General features: G+C 42.8%; 1 protein-coding gene across 1 annotated transcript in view; it reads left to right on the forward strand.

The window, feature by feature from the left end:
• ZCCHC24 (zinc finger CCHC-type containing 24) overlaps positions 1 to 17,345 on the forward strand; it is a 111,725-nt gene that overhangs the window by 57,366 nt on the left and 37,014 nt on the right. The gene's annotated exons all lie outside the window — the stretch shown is intronic.

Consider the following 17,345-nt stretch of genomic DNA (forward strand, 5'->3'; position numbering starts at 1 on the left):
TGACATGAGGCACACCTTTTTTCATCCATCCATGCTTCAACGTCTCCTGCATAAAAAGGGCATCATGACAGTAACCTCTGTAAAGCAGCCTCCTAGTCTGTGTAACTTCATTAAAACAAGACTCATCAAAAAGACTTCTCCATCTGCTGTCCTATCAGCCATACCTTTTCAAAGCCTTTATAATTAAAATTTAGGAAACCTAACAAATGTGGCAACTAGAGCTCAATAATTTCCTGGACAGCCAGTTAAACACATGGAGAATGTGACCAGAAACTCATAGCCAGTCTTGGGGAACTCACTGAGCTATTTCTTTCTTTTTTGATGTAGAGAATTGATAACAGACTCCCACAGTTAAATCCATGAAATCTGGTCATCCTTGAACTGCTATACCAAAAAAGATTAGCTTTTTATAGCAAAAATGCTGCAGGTGGAAATGCCAAACTACACAAACAGAAGCATACGCTACTGTTCCTTACTTCGGTTCCTGAGTATTTTTAATTCAGCTGTTTGGTTGTGACAGCATTTTATTTAATGAACAAAATTTCTGTAAAGAATTACGATATAATGGAGAAAGCAAAGTTTTGCAGATGAAGATAAATGCTGAGGCTTTCTCATTCAGGAGGACCACATGCTCAAAAAATGATTGCATCTGCGTCCTTGTGGTTATTTACAAATGAAAAAGCATTCAGTAAGAGGAGCGAGCGTTCCCAAGCTTCCCTAATGTTTAAAAGCCAAATGTTTAAAAGCTTGTTTGTCAGCAACATATTAATTTGTGGTCTTTCAGATTCACAAAAGGTAAGTTTACCACGTTACTACTGGATGAATTCCATACAACCTTAATATGAGGCTGATTGAAGAATTAAATGGTATTTTAACTATTAGACATCTGTGAAAATCTAGTGTAAATCACAACTCCTGTCTACTCTGCGTCTTTTTTTTCCTAATAGGCCAGGTTAGAATTACTAGTAGTTTTTGCAACTTGTGTTGAATAATTAAGTAGTGTTATACTATTAAATACTGTGCAAAGTGCCCTTTTGTTACCTGAAGCAGACAGGGCTGACCCCACTGCAGACCCCAAATCTTTGAACTTTAACATCTATTGGGACTGGGAACGCGGCGTGAGGAAATATCAGAGCCAAGTGAGACCTGTAGGATTACTGTGTGCTCTTGCTGGATGAAAATTCTGTTTTTAAATTGACTTTGAAATAAATATTTAGCTATAGGCCTTTGAGAGCCCCGGTTTGTTTGGGTTTATGTTCTACACCAGCGCGTCACAGTATTTGGTAATTCACATCCCTTGGGGTGGCTTCCTACTTAGAGCATTACACAAAGAATGCATTTTCAGGCTAGATTTCCAGTAAATAACCCTGCAGTTCCAGGAGATGGACTAAAATAGCAGCATGCCTGCAGCTCAATGCCACTTATAGTTAAGTTCAGATCCCTCTCTATTATTCTGATGACATCCTCTTCTGTCCCTCCCCCAACACTAGCATCTTTGTCAGTGCCCTCTTCCCAGAGGCATCTTAGTTCTCACTAAGTCCTCCACAGCCCTATCTTTGTGAGCAGCCATACTCTTACGGCACCCTGCACCGTGTTGCTGGATACTTTCTTCCAGCCCCATCCATCATCATCATCTTCCACAACCCGTTTCACGGCTGCAGTGTGAGTTCTGCCAATGCTGCCAAAAACCCGTCAATGCCTAGCACCTTTTCTCAGACCGCTTAAGCACAGAGAAGAACAACCTCAAAAAATAGATCACTCCTAGTCAAGGGCAGGGACTGCCCACATACTTCAAGAAGTATTCAAAAAATTCATTAGTGGATACAGAATCTTAAAATAATGTGGCAAAGATAAGTTTTATGAGCTGTAGTTGCCACATGTCCTGAGGTATAATGGTTTTTATTAATTGCAGAGGAGTTTTTACCATGCCTAATTCATTGTTCTCACTCTTTTCTATAAAATCCTGCTTGGTTCTTGGTCTCAGCAAGTGCCAAAGATTGGAACAATACATTGTATAAGGCATATTTCTTTTAAATCTCTTCAGGACATTATTTTCTAATTTAATTTAATGCCTTCTTATGTGAAAAAGAGCTAGGAGAACTTCCAGTTTACTTACTCTGCACTTCTGTCATGTACTTATTCACTCACTGTGTCTGAACAGTCTCAGTATTTATTTAGCCTTCCCAACAGTCTTCTGAATCTCTACTCTTTATTGCTGTCTGTCTGGAAATTGCTTTAATCTCTCCCATAACATTTTTGGGAAAGAGTGGAATTCAAGCTGTGATGTAGTGGGAGAAGGGGAATGGAAGACAAGGTGATAAGACTGGAAGAAGGTCTGACATATATGATCTAACATCAGGTATTAACCTCAGTATAGTTTAGAATGGCTAAATGAAACAAAACCAGCAAATGATTCTTGATTTTGTAATGCCAAATGGCTCACTAGTTTTTCAGTCAGGAAAACGCAACTCCTAGGATAATTCAGGTTGGAAGGGAACTTGAGAGATTTCCAGTCCAAACTCCTGTTCAAAGCAGGGTCAGCTGTGAGATTAGATTGCATTACCCAGGGCTTTTTGTCCCATCCCAGAAAGCTCCAAGAAAGGAGGCTGTGCAACCTTTCTGGCAGCCTTGCTTTCACTGCTTGACTCTCATGGTGAAAATGTTTTTCCATATGTATGCCCTGCACCTTGATAGCTTCAGATTCTGCCCAGCGTGTATGCCCTGATGGAGAGGCACGGCTCCACCAGCCTCTCCTCCCACCCCAGAGTGCTGGCTTGGCTGCCAGGGTGCGTTTCTCACCTGGGTCCCTCTGCTGCCCATCAGGGTCTCCAGGGCCATCCTGCAGCAGTCAGGACCCAGCCTGTCCTGCTGGCTTGGGCTCTTCATCCCCAGGCAGGACATCACGTTTGTCCTTGCTGAGGTTCGTACAATCTCCATCTGCCCATTCCTCCAGCCTGCCTTGGTCTGTGTGACCGGGAGCCCTGTCCTCGAGCAGATGGCCTGCTCCCCCCGGCTTGCTGTCACCCACAGCCTGATGAGCAAGCCCTCCATCACCTCGTCCACATCAGCGGTGAAGAAGCTAGACAGGATGGGTCCAAAGACAGGCCCATGTGCTATCCCATGCATTACTGCCATCTGGGTAGCGTACGACCTGCAAACCACTACCCCTCAGGCCCAGTCACCCAACCAGATTTTTTCCAACCACATTAGCCAGACCATAACATCCTAACTCAGCTACCAGAGTGCTGTGGGAGATATTATCAACAACCTTAAGTCGAAGTGAATGACATCCACAGTTCTCCTCTCATCCATAAAACCAGTTATTTTATCGTGGAAGGCAATCAGGTATGATTAACCCTCAGGAAATCCATGCTGAATGCTCCCAGTCACCTCCTTCAAGTACCCAGAAGTGGTTTCCAGGAAGACTTGCCCCATGATTTTTCCAGGGACCACAGCAAGGTTGACCAGCTTTTTTCCTAGACCAATCTCCTGGCCTTATCACACAACTGAGAGGAAATCTGTGCTGAACAGCCCAAACATTTCTGAATTCGAGGAGCTGTTAATCACATTTGATTAGCTTGTAAATGAAAAGAACTCTTCCAAAGTTGCCGTGTAGCTTTCCATACAGATACCATGCTCAGTTCAGCCCTCCCCGAACTGCTTTATTCTCCTTTATGCTATCTCATTCCAGGACAGGGCGCTAACTGGCTGGCTGACACATCGGGGTGAGTTAGCAATGTGTTACCGAAAATGTAAGAAAAACATCTGAATGCTGAAGAAAATGTTATTTTTGATCTTGTTTTCATAGTGTTTTCTGTAGTCCCTCAACCACTTGCTTTTCTTCTCTCTCTACCTGCTTTTCCTTTCATCCCAGAATGTCTCTCCTCATCCCATCTCTTCCCCTGGACTGCCTTGGCAGGAGGTATCACTGAGCAGAGGAGAAGCCTCTTTCGCACTTCTGTATAGTTTACTACTACTCACTTTTCCAGGAAAGTGCTTTCACTTATCCCATATTTCACTCTGCAGAGACACCTTGGCCAGCATGTGGCACATTTTCCAGTCACAGATGTCTCTATCAGATTCATGCCTGGCTCTCGGAGACGTGGTAAAAGGGGTTTTTTGTTGTTGTTGCTGTATTTGAACTAGTACAAATGTTCCCAAGCCAATATAAAGAAAATTTATTTATTCTCTTTGGCTCATGCTAGAAGAGCAGGTCCTTCTGACTGCATGCGTCTGCCTCAGTACATATGGGAAGGCTGATGTTTACTTCCAAATAAACAATTATCAGGCATGCCATTAAAGGAAAATGACTGAATTGTTAATAAACTCCCTTTCAAATATCAAGACATGGTTACAGCTCTGGGCTTACACTAAGTGACAAAACATACAGCTTTTAGGTTGTGAATTTACAGTCTGATCCTTGGGCCTATGAAGATTTTCCTATAACTTCAAGGGAATTTCAAACTGAACTACAGGTCACGCTGTTTGAAATGAGTTACAAGACTGGAACCTAAGATTACTTTTTTTCCCCTAAAAAAGAAAAAAAAAACACAAACCACCTAGCTGCCTGCTTTTAACTTCTGAAAGACTGCAGTTGCACTGTAGAATCTGAGTCATCTTTAACAACAGCTATGCACATTTTCAGAAATAAGAACACTACGGATCTATTGCCAACAGAACAATAAAAAAAAACAACCAACAAAACAACCACCTAAACAAACTATGAAGGCAAGCACCAGATACAGGGTGATATTTCAAATACTCTTTTCTTTAAGCAGATCTGTTTGTTGAACTGCTCCGTGCTAGCAGCGGGCTGTTCTCATGCAGGAAGAGCAGCAGCAGGTCACTACGCAGTAACTCAGTTTACTTCAATGCAACCAGCCAGCATTTGCAAACCACTTTGAAAATGGCTAAATCCTTGGAAAAAAGCAATCACTTGGTCTGACCAAATGAACATCCCATAATCTTTTACTTTTGTTCCCTTCTTTGACTTTCCTTTTTTTCCACCATTACGATATAGTGAAAAAAGGTGCCAGGAGAGGAGGGAGAGAAAGAAGGAGAAAGTAAAAACCCATTTCCTTGGCAAGTCCAACTCATGTATATTCAAGGAGTTCTTCTGGTCAATCTTGCTTAAGGTTTTAACCAAGTCGTACCTGGAGAATAGTGTCCTAATCCACCACAAAGGGCAAATCCCTGCTTTGAAACTATCTGTACTCGCTGTTATCTTTGCGTGGCTGAAGAGCTCAGCTGAAGGGGAAAAGTGAACTGGTTGGATCGTGCACAGGCAGCTGTTTCTGGAGAGCAATGCTCCCAAGGAGATGCAGGGACTGCAGCCGCTTTAGGGTGCTGTGCAGGCAACAAATGTGACACCTGCCAGTTCTCAAACTGGATGAGAGCAAAGCTATAGGTATACAGCCTCTGACTTCCACAGCTGCTGGGGAAGTCTGCATTACATCAGTAACATTATAGCTCTCCTATGGCTGTTCATCCCAGGCAGTATTGCAGCCCCGATTTTAATTGTATCAGAAGTGAACTCAGCAGAAAAGCCTCTTTGTCCTGAGTGATAGACAACTGTTTACTTCCAGTTTTATGCAAGGCCACACGTGCATCACAAGATGAAAAAGACACCCACCCCGCACCAACCAGTCTTTTCTCATGGTGCTTCTGGAAGATGTGAGCAAGAATTGTAAAGCACTACAGGAAAAACTGTCACAAAATCCAAAATCCCAGTCCCAATGAAACAGTCTCGGGACCTAGGAATTAGCCATTTTCATGTCTGTTTCTGCTAGCACCCATTTGACTTAAATGGATAACCTAGCAGGGATTTTTTTTTAAATGTATTTTTATGTGTAAATAAAAGGCAGAATTATTAATTCCTAGCACAGCTTGTCCCAGAAACAATTACGGACTCTGTAGTATCTTGCAATCTTGGCAGCTGTACTGTCATCTTATATGGGAATATAGATGCATGTTTGTCTTGAGAGCTCCCAAATCCCGGCATTCTCCTTAGGAAAGAATAGGACAGGAAATTTCTGGGTTACTGGGCTCTTTGGCGCAGCTGTCTCTTTTGCTTTCACACGTAGTTCTACAGCAAGATGAGAGCCATCTTAAGTAATGGAAACAGAGTCTCATTCAGCAATGATTCTTTTCTCTTTTGTCTGATCTAAAATGGTCTGAGTGTTAGGAAAAGTAACAAGCACTGAACTTTTCCCCACATACACAGCTCGCACAGTGGAATCAAACAGAGCTGAGATAAGAATATTTTTCTTTTCTCTAAGAAAAAAGTGGTTGAATTCAGATTCCATCAAATTAAGTTTACTGTTGGAGACATAAGACCAAGATCCACTAAAATTTTGCTGATTTCCATCATTTTTTTCACATGTTTTCAAAGTTAAATGTACATTTTAGATCTTGCTTGGATCAGATTTTGTGCTAGGGTGAGTCGACTTGTGACAGAAGATACACGCAAACACCTAGATCTCAGCTCTCATGCCTAAAACTGTTAGGTATCGAGTGCCAATGACACAGTCTTTTTTAAATTCTTAAATACTTTGTCATATCCTGCAGCCCTTAATCAGTTCCAGGAGAGTTTTTCTTGTACGGTAACGGAACTTAATCCATTATTCCTCTTACACTCTCCTTTTATTCTATTTGACCCACCTTGCTATGGTAAATCTAAAATTATTAATTTAGTTTGCCTTACCACATTCGTATTAAGCCAAAAGTAACTGGTGATCCATGGGGAAGAGAGAGGGATAAGGAAAGATATGACACATCCCAGGTGCCATAGTGGAATTAAACCTTCATCCCTTCAAGTCCTGTTCTGGCTCTGGAAAGGTTTGTTTCCTTAATGCAAGTTCTCCTTCAGCCCTATTTTGTGCTTTATATCCAAAAAATGTAAGTAGGAAACGGCCTACAACAAGAGGCAGAAAATCATGTCTACTGAGTCATTTGCATATATAGTTTCTGAGTAATAGTTTTTGTTCTTTTTTTTTTTTTTTTTTTTTTTAACATAACCTGAGAAATAATATTAGCTTGCTAGAAAGGATAAAGAATACATACAGAAGAGAGAATGAGAGAAAGATACAACCAAAGTGCTAAAGATGTAACAAGACTACAGGCATGGATTTTCTGGATGGGCTACAAAGCTTGAATCTCCCTTCCAGGCTTGTTCCAGTGTGAGACGACACAGAAGAATTAGGAATTCAAAGTGCATACATTTGCACAAAGCTTAAAGGAAAGCACAATAAGTATTAAAATATTGATGGTAATCATACGTTTCCCATCAGTTCTAAGGCTCTCAGTAGAAAATAAGGAAACACACAAATAAAGCTTCTAATCTTTTAGTGCCTTACATTCAATTCCCTCAAACCAGATACTGATTGCAAGGGAGAAAACATCACCATCCCTCTATTTGCAGTTGTCCCTACAGGAGCTGCATCTTATTCCCACTGAATTCTGCACTGCAGCTCCAGCTGTTGCCAGTGTAGCCTGAGTTGAAAGCACATGGGCCATTCAGCGCTCCGTTATCTGATTCGCCCATGGATTACTAGCAGCGTGATTTGCCTGTACCATAATCTGTTCACACATCCTGACAAGGAAACGCGCAGCTCAGAAGGCATACAATATAAACCACTGCCAGAAACCAACTGTGCTTATTTTAGGCCTCAAACAGCATTAAACAATTCCAGCAGAAATAGCCAACTTCTATATTTTGGACGGCAATAAGATATTATCTCAATGTAGAATATTTCAGAACCACGCAACCAGCTTAAAACTGCATGCATTTTAACTGATGACACTGACCACAGCACACAAGCCCCAGACATACAACTCACTGAGCAGAAACAAGCCAAAAGACCTGGGGAGAAAGCTCCTTGGAGTCCTCTACATGTGATAGAAACAAGCACTGTAGAAATCCTCTGATAATTCCCTTTTTGGGCTGTGTTTGCAGCACTATCTACTTCACTTCCTATGATACTGAATGTTATGCAGTCCTTTGAGGTCCACCACTAGCCATAAATCCCAGGCAGGAAACAGTTCTCATGCCTAGGAGGAAAGACAGCGTTTTATTTTCTAAAGACAGCTCAGAGTAACCAGGTCAAACCAAGTTTGGAATTGAAGCTCTTGAAATCCAGGATATAATTGAGTATGTTTTTCTGTTTGTTTTGTTACCGGTTAACCGGATGCAACAAATAAAACCATTTTCCTTTCTTATTTTCTCTCTCTGGCTGTCTCTTTGGGAGCTCCTCTTTGGGAGCCAACCTCTCCATAAGCCAGTGCTTGAGGTCATAGCTCCCTAACTTTTAGACATCTGCTAGGTCAGATGGACTTGAAGAGAATCAGCTGCTTGCAGCGAGCACATTTTTAGCACGCTGGAGTCGCTGACAAATGTTGAAGATATCTATTGCTTCTTCTGCTCACTAACAAATACATACAACACACCATTTAAAATTCCTTGATTTGATCAGAGCTCTATTTCCAAAGCTGATGCAGAGCATTAGATTAAGGGTTCATACCCTCAAATGTCTAAATTGTAATCTACAGTAACGGTAGAAACAAGTACAAAACAAAAATACTACCTTCACTTTTGGCATTACATACTGAATTTGGTCCATACTGCATTACTTTTAATTTTTTGAAAAATCATAAAAGTGCAGATTAAAAAATAAAATAATAATTTAGTGTTGTACGCCTGAAAAATGGATCGATAAGAAAACAAAACTCCTTCATGATCACTGAAACTTAACATCCAAATCCAGAGCTTCTCCAAAGTGCTAGTTGCTTATAAAGCACTTAGTAGCTTCTTATATTCATTATTTAAAATGGTTCAGTTGTTTCAGTGGCATACATAAGAACAAGGCAAATAATGCCTCATCTCTCCAAGAACAAAAGCACGTATACAGATGAAGAAAAACACACCTAGTAAGAAATTATTTTGTCTTTTTATACCACCAGAGGCTTGTCCTAGATCTCCTTCAAACCACCTTTTACATAGCATAAATGAAATGTTATTCTAAAATAGCAGCAAAAGCACAGTCATTTTTTACAGTAAGGAAAAAAATCTGCCTGGAAAAAAATACACCAGGCTTGATTCAAAACTTGCTCACTTGCTGGAGTGCCAGGTTGGCAGCTGTTGAAAGTGCAATGGGATTGAAAGGTTTCCACATTGCCGCTAAGCTCTAGCGCAGCGTGTTAGATATTCATCCTCGCTTGGCAAAGAGCAGCAGCCCCAAGTGTACTAATTTCTGTCAAGCTTTCAAAACTGTTATCCAGGTGCCTAAAAAAGTGGAAGGTACGAATAACTTGGTAACATACCCCTCAACGAGAACCTAGAAGACAGTCACAATTGCAGTGCTGTGTGCAGGGGATTGTAGCAAACGTCCTTCCTTACAGTTCAGCTCTTCTGTTGTGTGTAAGAGGGGAATGCTGGCAGCTAGATTTACAGCCACTATCAATCCACCAAGACGCATCTATCCATCGATAGATATTTAGACAACCTAAGGATCAGTCCTCAGAGATCTTCACCCAGTCTAGTGTCACGTAAAGAAATAGGAAAAATCATCACACATTAGAAATTCTTTTAAACCTTGCTCATTTTATCTTGTCCTCCGGTACACTTTAAACTTTGTGTGCAGAGTAAGAACTACTTCCAGTTAGGCCCCTCTTTAATTCAAGTCTGCTGAGACAAAGAACATGAAGGAGGCAAAGTACACTCAGCAACTGATGAGGTCTCTCTGCAAGGCTGCAAGTCTTCCTCTATGCTTCTGCAAAAAAATAAAGTCTTAAGAATAATTAAATAGATGTAGTGCATTAATATAAGTGTGAGTTACGTTTTCGCATTCAAAGCATTTTTCTATGTTTTACTTTGTTTACATCACATTAAACCAGAACAACTACAAATTGATGGAAGTTTAAGTATTCAAGTTCTCATTTGACAGCAAGTCGTTTTGATTCTATCTGCATCTTTCAAGTTAGAAGGCAAAGCATGGGGAACATAAGGATTTTAGCTCAGCATTTGGCAGTCTCATTGTTCACCATCTCCACCCAAAACAAGAAATACGCACAGGTTAGTCACTCGTGATTTTTTTCAGCAGAACTGAGTTATGAGCTACCACTGGCACATGGTGAGTGCATCACAGCACCGCTGTTCATTCTCACTTGTGCCAGCTGTGCTCTGTGCTACCAGTACTCCCACACCATACTGCAGAGAGGCAGGGCCCGAAAGGAGTGTGGAAAAGGTACCACAGCTCTGGCAAAGGGGACCCCTGGGTGATAAGTGGCTGGTGGAGGGCTGAGCATCCTGAGGCAGCACCAGTTGCTGCTTAGCTGCTTGTTGTCCACCCTCTGGCAGCCACTACTGGCCCTGCCAGGCTGGATGCTTCTGCCTGGCCCAGCACAGCAGCTCTGGCATGTACACGTGGGGACAAAATGAAGCGTTTCAGTGACAAAAATAAACACCATCAGTTACAACAACAACAAAATTCTGACTCCAAAGAAGATGATACTGTTACCATGGGTAGCACTAGAGCAACAAAAAGTTAGGCTGTAAGGCATGATGTACGACATCTCAACACAGGATACCCTGACTGGTTGCTGATAAGAGGCACCATTCAAGACACGACTCAGATACTAGGTAATCCCAACCTTAATTCTTTACAATCTGTGGAGAGAGAGAAGTAGGCTTGCAGCTCATTTACTGCATTTTACTTGGGAGTAAGAAACGAGGTTAGCTGGAGAATAACTGGGATCATTTTGTTTTCAGACACAGTTCACATTTTATTACTTCAAGGCGGATAAGGTGAAGGCTGATGCTGTACCTCACTGACCAGTTTGCAAGAGAGGCCGTCCTGTTTTAGCGTGCAGCATGGTCTGATCTGATTGTGGGGCTGGAAAGCACCACAGCTCTTGGACAAAATAAGACAGTTAATGTTTTTAGCATGTAATTCAACAGATAGACACGTCAACTTATCCATCGTGTGCCTCTCAGCTTGTTTTTGAATGGACTTAGCCAGCATGTGCATCGATGTTTCTGTTAGCACAGCCCTTTACTGGTCTGACTCACTAAATGACTGGGCTCATATAAGCCAAATCACAAGCATACCCCTGGCATTTGCTGAAGTATCTGTCATGTTGCGAGCCCTGTTTTATAGTATCTGCTGAGAAATCATATTCTCAAGCCCTTTTTGATTTCAGTGCTGTCAGGATTCAGCTCCACTGTGTTATTGTTAATGCATGCAGTAAGAAAAAGAAAATAAATTCTCTTTGCTGTAGGAATTATGGAAAGAAACACAGTGGGTTCTGTTATAGAGACTTAATTCCTTTAAACACTAGAAACTATAAAACACACTAGAAACAAACCACTACTTCTCTCTGAACACCACATTTTTATCAGCCTTACACCCTAAGACTAACAAATCACAAAGGAAAGAGCTGTGGGCTCTGTTTCAGTGTGTCCAGGAAACAGGAAGCAGAAAAAGGAAACGCACGGTGTCATTTTATCACAGCTTAGGCCCAGAACACCAAGTCTCAGTATCTTCGGTTTTTGTAAGAGGTTCTTTCAAAGAGACCACATAAGCAGAGGACGGCAGTACCAGAGAGCCGAGACCTGGCAGCGGCCTTTGCCTCAGGTTTTCAGCATTCTGAACAATGATTTGGGTGGATTTTTACACTTGACAGTCAATCTAGAATCAGGCTTTTAGACTGTTTGAAGGCTATTCTTTGTGGAGGTCTGATTTTGCTAAGGTTTTATTCTAACGAATTAATCTTTACAGAAAGCCTCTTCTAGAGGATCTTTTTCCTGCAAGAGGCCCCCTCCCATGCATCTCCTTTCAGGGGATGTGAATACTGCAGCAAGGCCATGGCTGTAGCAGATACCGCAGAGATCCTTCATTAAAACAAAAGAAAAGGCACAACCTGATATTTCCAAACTGGGACCAGGACAGCTATCTCATCCACAACCTTCTGAAGGCAAGAGGAACTTTTTCCTTGATTTCCACAGCCCTTGCCCAACCACAAGTGGATGCACACTCGTAGGTGTGATGTAAAACTCGCTCTGACTCAGAGCGCTTGCAGCCAGGCTTGATGAGGAGACAGGTCTCCTAACACCGGCTCTCCCCCCTTCAAGACACGTCCTATTCTTAGAGCTCATCCTTCTAGGATTTGAGAATTAATGACCAGGAGGGCTCTTTTCATAATTTGCGTTCCCTTGGTCTTCTCTGCTTTCTGGCTTTGCTGATGAAAGTGCCTCCTGCTCTCCCAGTCTTGCTCCCCTTCCCTGATTTCAATGGTTCAGATGTTTGGAAAAGCTTTGTAGAGTTCTGCAAACTTCTGACAGCCATGCCAAAGCAAACTTGAACTCACAGCCTTCTGAGGCTTTCCCATCACTGCTGACACTCTCTTGGTGATGTGCCTGCTCTGAAGTTCTTGCTGGGGTTTTCTGACCATTTTTGCACATCCACTGTGTTACAGCTAAATGAGCTGAGGATGCCAAGGGAGAAAAAAGAAATCTGCATTGCTTTCGCTTGGTTGGTTGCGTTACAGAGCTGTTTACGTACAAAAAGACTGAGAAAGAGAGAGGGCAGAAAGAGAAAGAAGTGCATGCATGTGGATTTGAGAGAGCAGAGGAATTGTAAATGAAGGTGATCTTAGTGAAAAGAAGTCCTGTCTCTTTAAAAATAAAATGAAAAATTATCCTCAATGTTTTCTTTGGTCTTTTTCATTCTTTGGCAGCATCCCAAAGATTTCACTGTCCTTGTCTCCAGCATCTGGAAACCATCAGGGTAAACAATAGAGTGCTAGGAACTGGAACCCCTGCCTCAGCTCCCGTGGGACTTTGCTCTGGAGAACATGAGAACACAAACCATTGGACACCATGTGGTCAATTACTTCAAACTAACAAATCTGTGTGCCTTCCTATTTTCTGTTTTCCTTGGCACCACATGACCCTTTCACAATGGAACCCAGCTGTTGAAAAAGCCAGACATTTTCTTTTTTAACCTCTTGCTTACTTTCGTGCTTGCTTTCCGCAGCAACCTTAGGGCTGGCATGTGCCCTAGGTAGAAGTGTCCCACTTATTAAACCCCTGGCTGGCTGTAATGTTTGCCTGTATTAGTCAGCAGAGAGCCTTGAGAGTATTAACTTAATGGGATCATGCTGTAACAAGGGCTCCACAGGTGGTCCTGCATTTTCTGGGTTTCCTGGCTTTGCATGCCAGCACTTCGAGCAGATAGAACAGGACAACTTTATAGCCTGCCTGTTTTCTGCAATCAACCATTGCACGTGTGATTATGACCTACTTTTTAAAGATTTGTTACTAGTGCAGGTGCTGTATTGGCAATTGCAAAGAACTAAAGTCATCTTAAAACTGAGGACTGCTGAGGGGCCTGCTCCCTTCAGTGCTGTGAAACAAACTTTGGTCTGGATTAACCATGCCAGTTCCAGCACTGACTGTGGTACTCATGGGGGCTGTCATAAAATCCACATTTTATTTCAAAAAACAATTTCTGATCTGTGTGAAACAGCCTGGTATTACTGACTGCACACAAGCCAAGACTTCTACACTACATCTAGGTTCATCCTCTTCCTCTATTTTACTTCCATTAGCTTACTCCAATGAGTAGGGATGCTGAACAATATTGCTGAGAGAGTTTTAGGGCTTCATCTTTACATCAACTTCAAAGTTGCTGAGCACTGTTAGCACACATTGAAGATATGAAAGAAATGTCCCAAACTGAAGTAAAACAACTGATGCATTTCACATACAAATAATGATACATGTTCTTAGATGCCCAATTTTATTTCCAGAAGAAAAGTAGGTTCATAAAAATGTAATGCTACAGCTTGAAGACAGGCATACCAGGGAAGTGCCATGCAGTTTGGTCTCTGCAGCTAACAGTGCTACCAGAAAAGTGCCACTACAAGGGTTTTGGCACTCAACTTCATCAGTTTTGACCTCAAACAGGTGATAGCTTGTCTGCTGAGCAAAGACCGTCAATTCTGTCAGTTTATAAGGACTCTGGAGTTGACATTAGTATGGTCAAGAGACTTGTTCAGGGCGACTAGGGTCACAGTGCTGGCTGTTTTGACCCGCCCCAGTGTGAAGGCACTGTACCCACAGGCTGATGGGCAGTGCTCTACAGGAGGATCTTACTAGGTTAAGTTGTTCAGGCCCTCACATCTTTGCTTTCCAGAGCACGAAGCACACTTAGTCATTTCCAGGGCGCTATATTGAACTATACCTGCTTATTCTTACTATGATTGCAGAACTTACAGGAACTTGGGACCCTACCAATTTATTTCCATTTTTCAGAGAACAGTTGAGATTTTTTTCTTTGCCACCTTTGGATTTGTACAGAAGACGTTTTCATACACTCCAGTCATTGTGATGACTGCACATTCAAATGCAATCCAGCTAATACAAACTAAATGTGAAAAATTTATAGTATAATACGTGTGGAGTCTGCTCTGTGCTGCAGACATTGACCATAATCATGAAAGCTGACAAGATCAAACTTAAAAGGCCAGCAAAAAGACCACTTGTGTAGGCTCAATAAGTGGAATGCTTTAAAATGTTACCTCACAGAATCACAGAATCACAGAATCACAGAATTTCTAGGTTGGAAGAGACCTCAAGGTCATCGAGTCCAACCTCCAACCTAACGCTAACAGCCCTCCACTAAACCATATCCCTAAGCTCTACATCTAAACGTCTTTTGAAGACTTCCAGGGATGGTGACTCCACCACTTCCCTGGGCAGCCTGTTCCAATGTCTAACAACCCTTTCAGTGAAGAAATTCTTCCTAACATCTAACCTAAAACTCCCCTGGCTCAACTTAAGCCCATTCCCCCTCGTCCTGTCACCAGGCATGTGGGAGAACAGGCCAACCCCCACCTCGCTACAGCCTCCCTTGAGGTACCTATAGAGAGCGATAAGGTCGCCCCTGAGCCTCCTCTTCTCCAGGCTGAACAAGCCCAGCTCCCTCAGCCGCTCCTCGTAGGACTTGTTCTCCAGGCCCCTCACCATCTTCGTCGCCCTTCTCTGCACCCGCTCAAGCACCTCGATGTCCTTCTTGTAGCGAGGGGCCCAAAACTGAACACAGTACTCGAGGTGCGGCCTCACCAGAGCTGAGTACAGGGGGACGATCACCTCCCTCGCCCTGCTAGTCACGCTGTTCCTGATACAAGCCAGGATGCCGTTGGCCTTCTTGGCCACCTGAGCACACTGCTGGCTCATATTCAGCTGACTATCCACCATCACTCCCAGGTCCTTCTCTGCCTGGCAGCTCTCCAACCATTCCTCTCCCAGTCTGTAGCTCTGCTTGGGGTTATTGCGCCCCAGGTGCAGGACCCGGCACTTGGCTTTGTTGAACTTCATGCAGTTGACCTCAGCCCATCGGTGCAGCCTATCCAGATCCTCCTGCAGAGCTTTCCTACCCTCAAGCAGATCGACACACGCACCTAACTTGGTGTCATCTGCGAACTTACTGAGGGTGCACTCAATGCCCTCGTCCAGATCATCAATGAAGATATTAAAGAGGACCGGCCCCAGCACCGAGCCCTGGGGGACGCCACTAGTGACTGGCCTCCAACTGGACTTGGCTCCATTCACCACGACTCTTTGGGCCCGGCTATCCAGCCAGTTTCTAACCCAGCGAAGCGTGCGCCAGTCCAAGCCAAGAGCTAACTGTAAGCTTGTGAAAGGTTACGCTGTTGATCCTATGACTAATGAGCTGAGTATCTGCAATTGGTGGGATCCTGTTCCTACACTTGCAGTGAAGTGCAATGCACTTATTGCAGACAACGTTATAGTTCTTTTAAGAGAGATGAGGATGAATAATTAAATGGGTTTGCTGGAGGGACTCCTACTGCAGGATCTAGGCTCTAAGCCATTCTTTGGCTGGTAGTAAAAATATTTTTTTAAAAATTCTGGATCTGGCCTATAGCTCTGCAGTAATATTAGGGAAGCTTTATCGCCTTTTTTTTTTTTTTTTTTTTCCAGAGGCTGCTGATCCTAAATGTCTTCAGAACTGATTAGGCTGATACTGAGAGGGTGGAAGAAGATGTCGGGAAGGGGAGGGTTAAGACAACGTAGTAGCAACTTAAACAGCACAGTCCATACTTATAATATTTATGAAAGGATTGGTTAATTGTATGGTATAAGTTCAAATCAACCTCCTGCTTCCCCGTGTGAACATCTTGAACAGCTTCTTGTCTGGCTGACATATTTGCAAAGGTTTAGATAAAAATACAGTTCTCTGAAGGAATATTTTGCCAGTGGCAAGAAACCTTCGTCTTACAAGAGTTAAGGGAGTCTATTTAGCTAACCGAAGCAGTCCCAGTGCAGCCTGGATACAAGCCAGGACACAAATGAAATCACTGTAATGGCACTGATGGATGACCTCCTTCTGGCAATGAGGAGGGAACACATCCATGCTCTTCATCCTGCACCTCTTTAGCATCTGACACTACTGGCCATGAGATACAGCTGTTGCACCAAAAAAAAAAAAAAAAGTAGCAGATGACCGGTGATGTGTTAAAATGGCTTCAATCTTCATCAACAGGAACAGCATTTCCAATAGCTCTACCTCTTCTGTCCATTTTTGCAGCTTCCCACAAGAATCAGTTTTCCCTCTGGTCTCGTACTGTATCTGCACGGTTACATTTACTAGGTTGGACAGTTGCGTTTAGGTGTCGCAGTATGTATATGTGACACATGGCACTAGCTAGTTTTCACTGCCTGCAGCTGTATCGCTGCTGCACAGAGAGCCCACGTTCAGTTGGGCGAACTGAATCCGTGGATGAAAACCAGCTGCCTCAAGTTGAACTAGAGCACGCGCTGATGCTGGCAACCAGAAAAGAGAGTTTTGGGAAATGTTTTAGGACTAGCGCAATCCCAACATTCGTCAAATTTAGTCACTCTTCTAGGCCTATTATAGCATCGCTCCCTGAGACTAACTTGTCATAATTGTTAAGCAATGTTTTTCTTTCCAAACACTGCGGGTTAGCCCCTCTTTGCAAAAGATCATCTAGCCATCTTCACTCATAACTTCCTCACCTCTTTCTTCATATTCATGAAGATGAGGTATACAGTACAATACTGTACACCTGGATAATATGTCTAGATGTTTCAGAAAGCTCAGGATATTCAAGAGCAGTACAACATATGCCCTAGCAATTCAAGAGTCAGCTCATCTTCTAACCCCTCCACAAAACCGAAGTACAGGATGGATCACGTGCCAAGATCCTACAGATGTTACAGATGTGTTCACTGAGTTCATGGAGTATTCTAAACATCTTTGACTATCTGCTCCATCAAATCCTCACCTTCAAGTTGATTCATGAAC

This window comes from Netta rufina, assembly GCF_964035555.1.
Source record: "Netta rufina genome assembly, chromosome: 7".
NCBI lineage: Eukaryota > Metazoa > Chordata > Aves > Anseriformes > Anatidae > Netta > Netta rufina.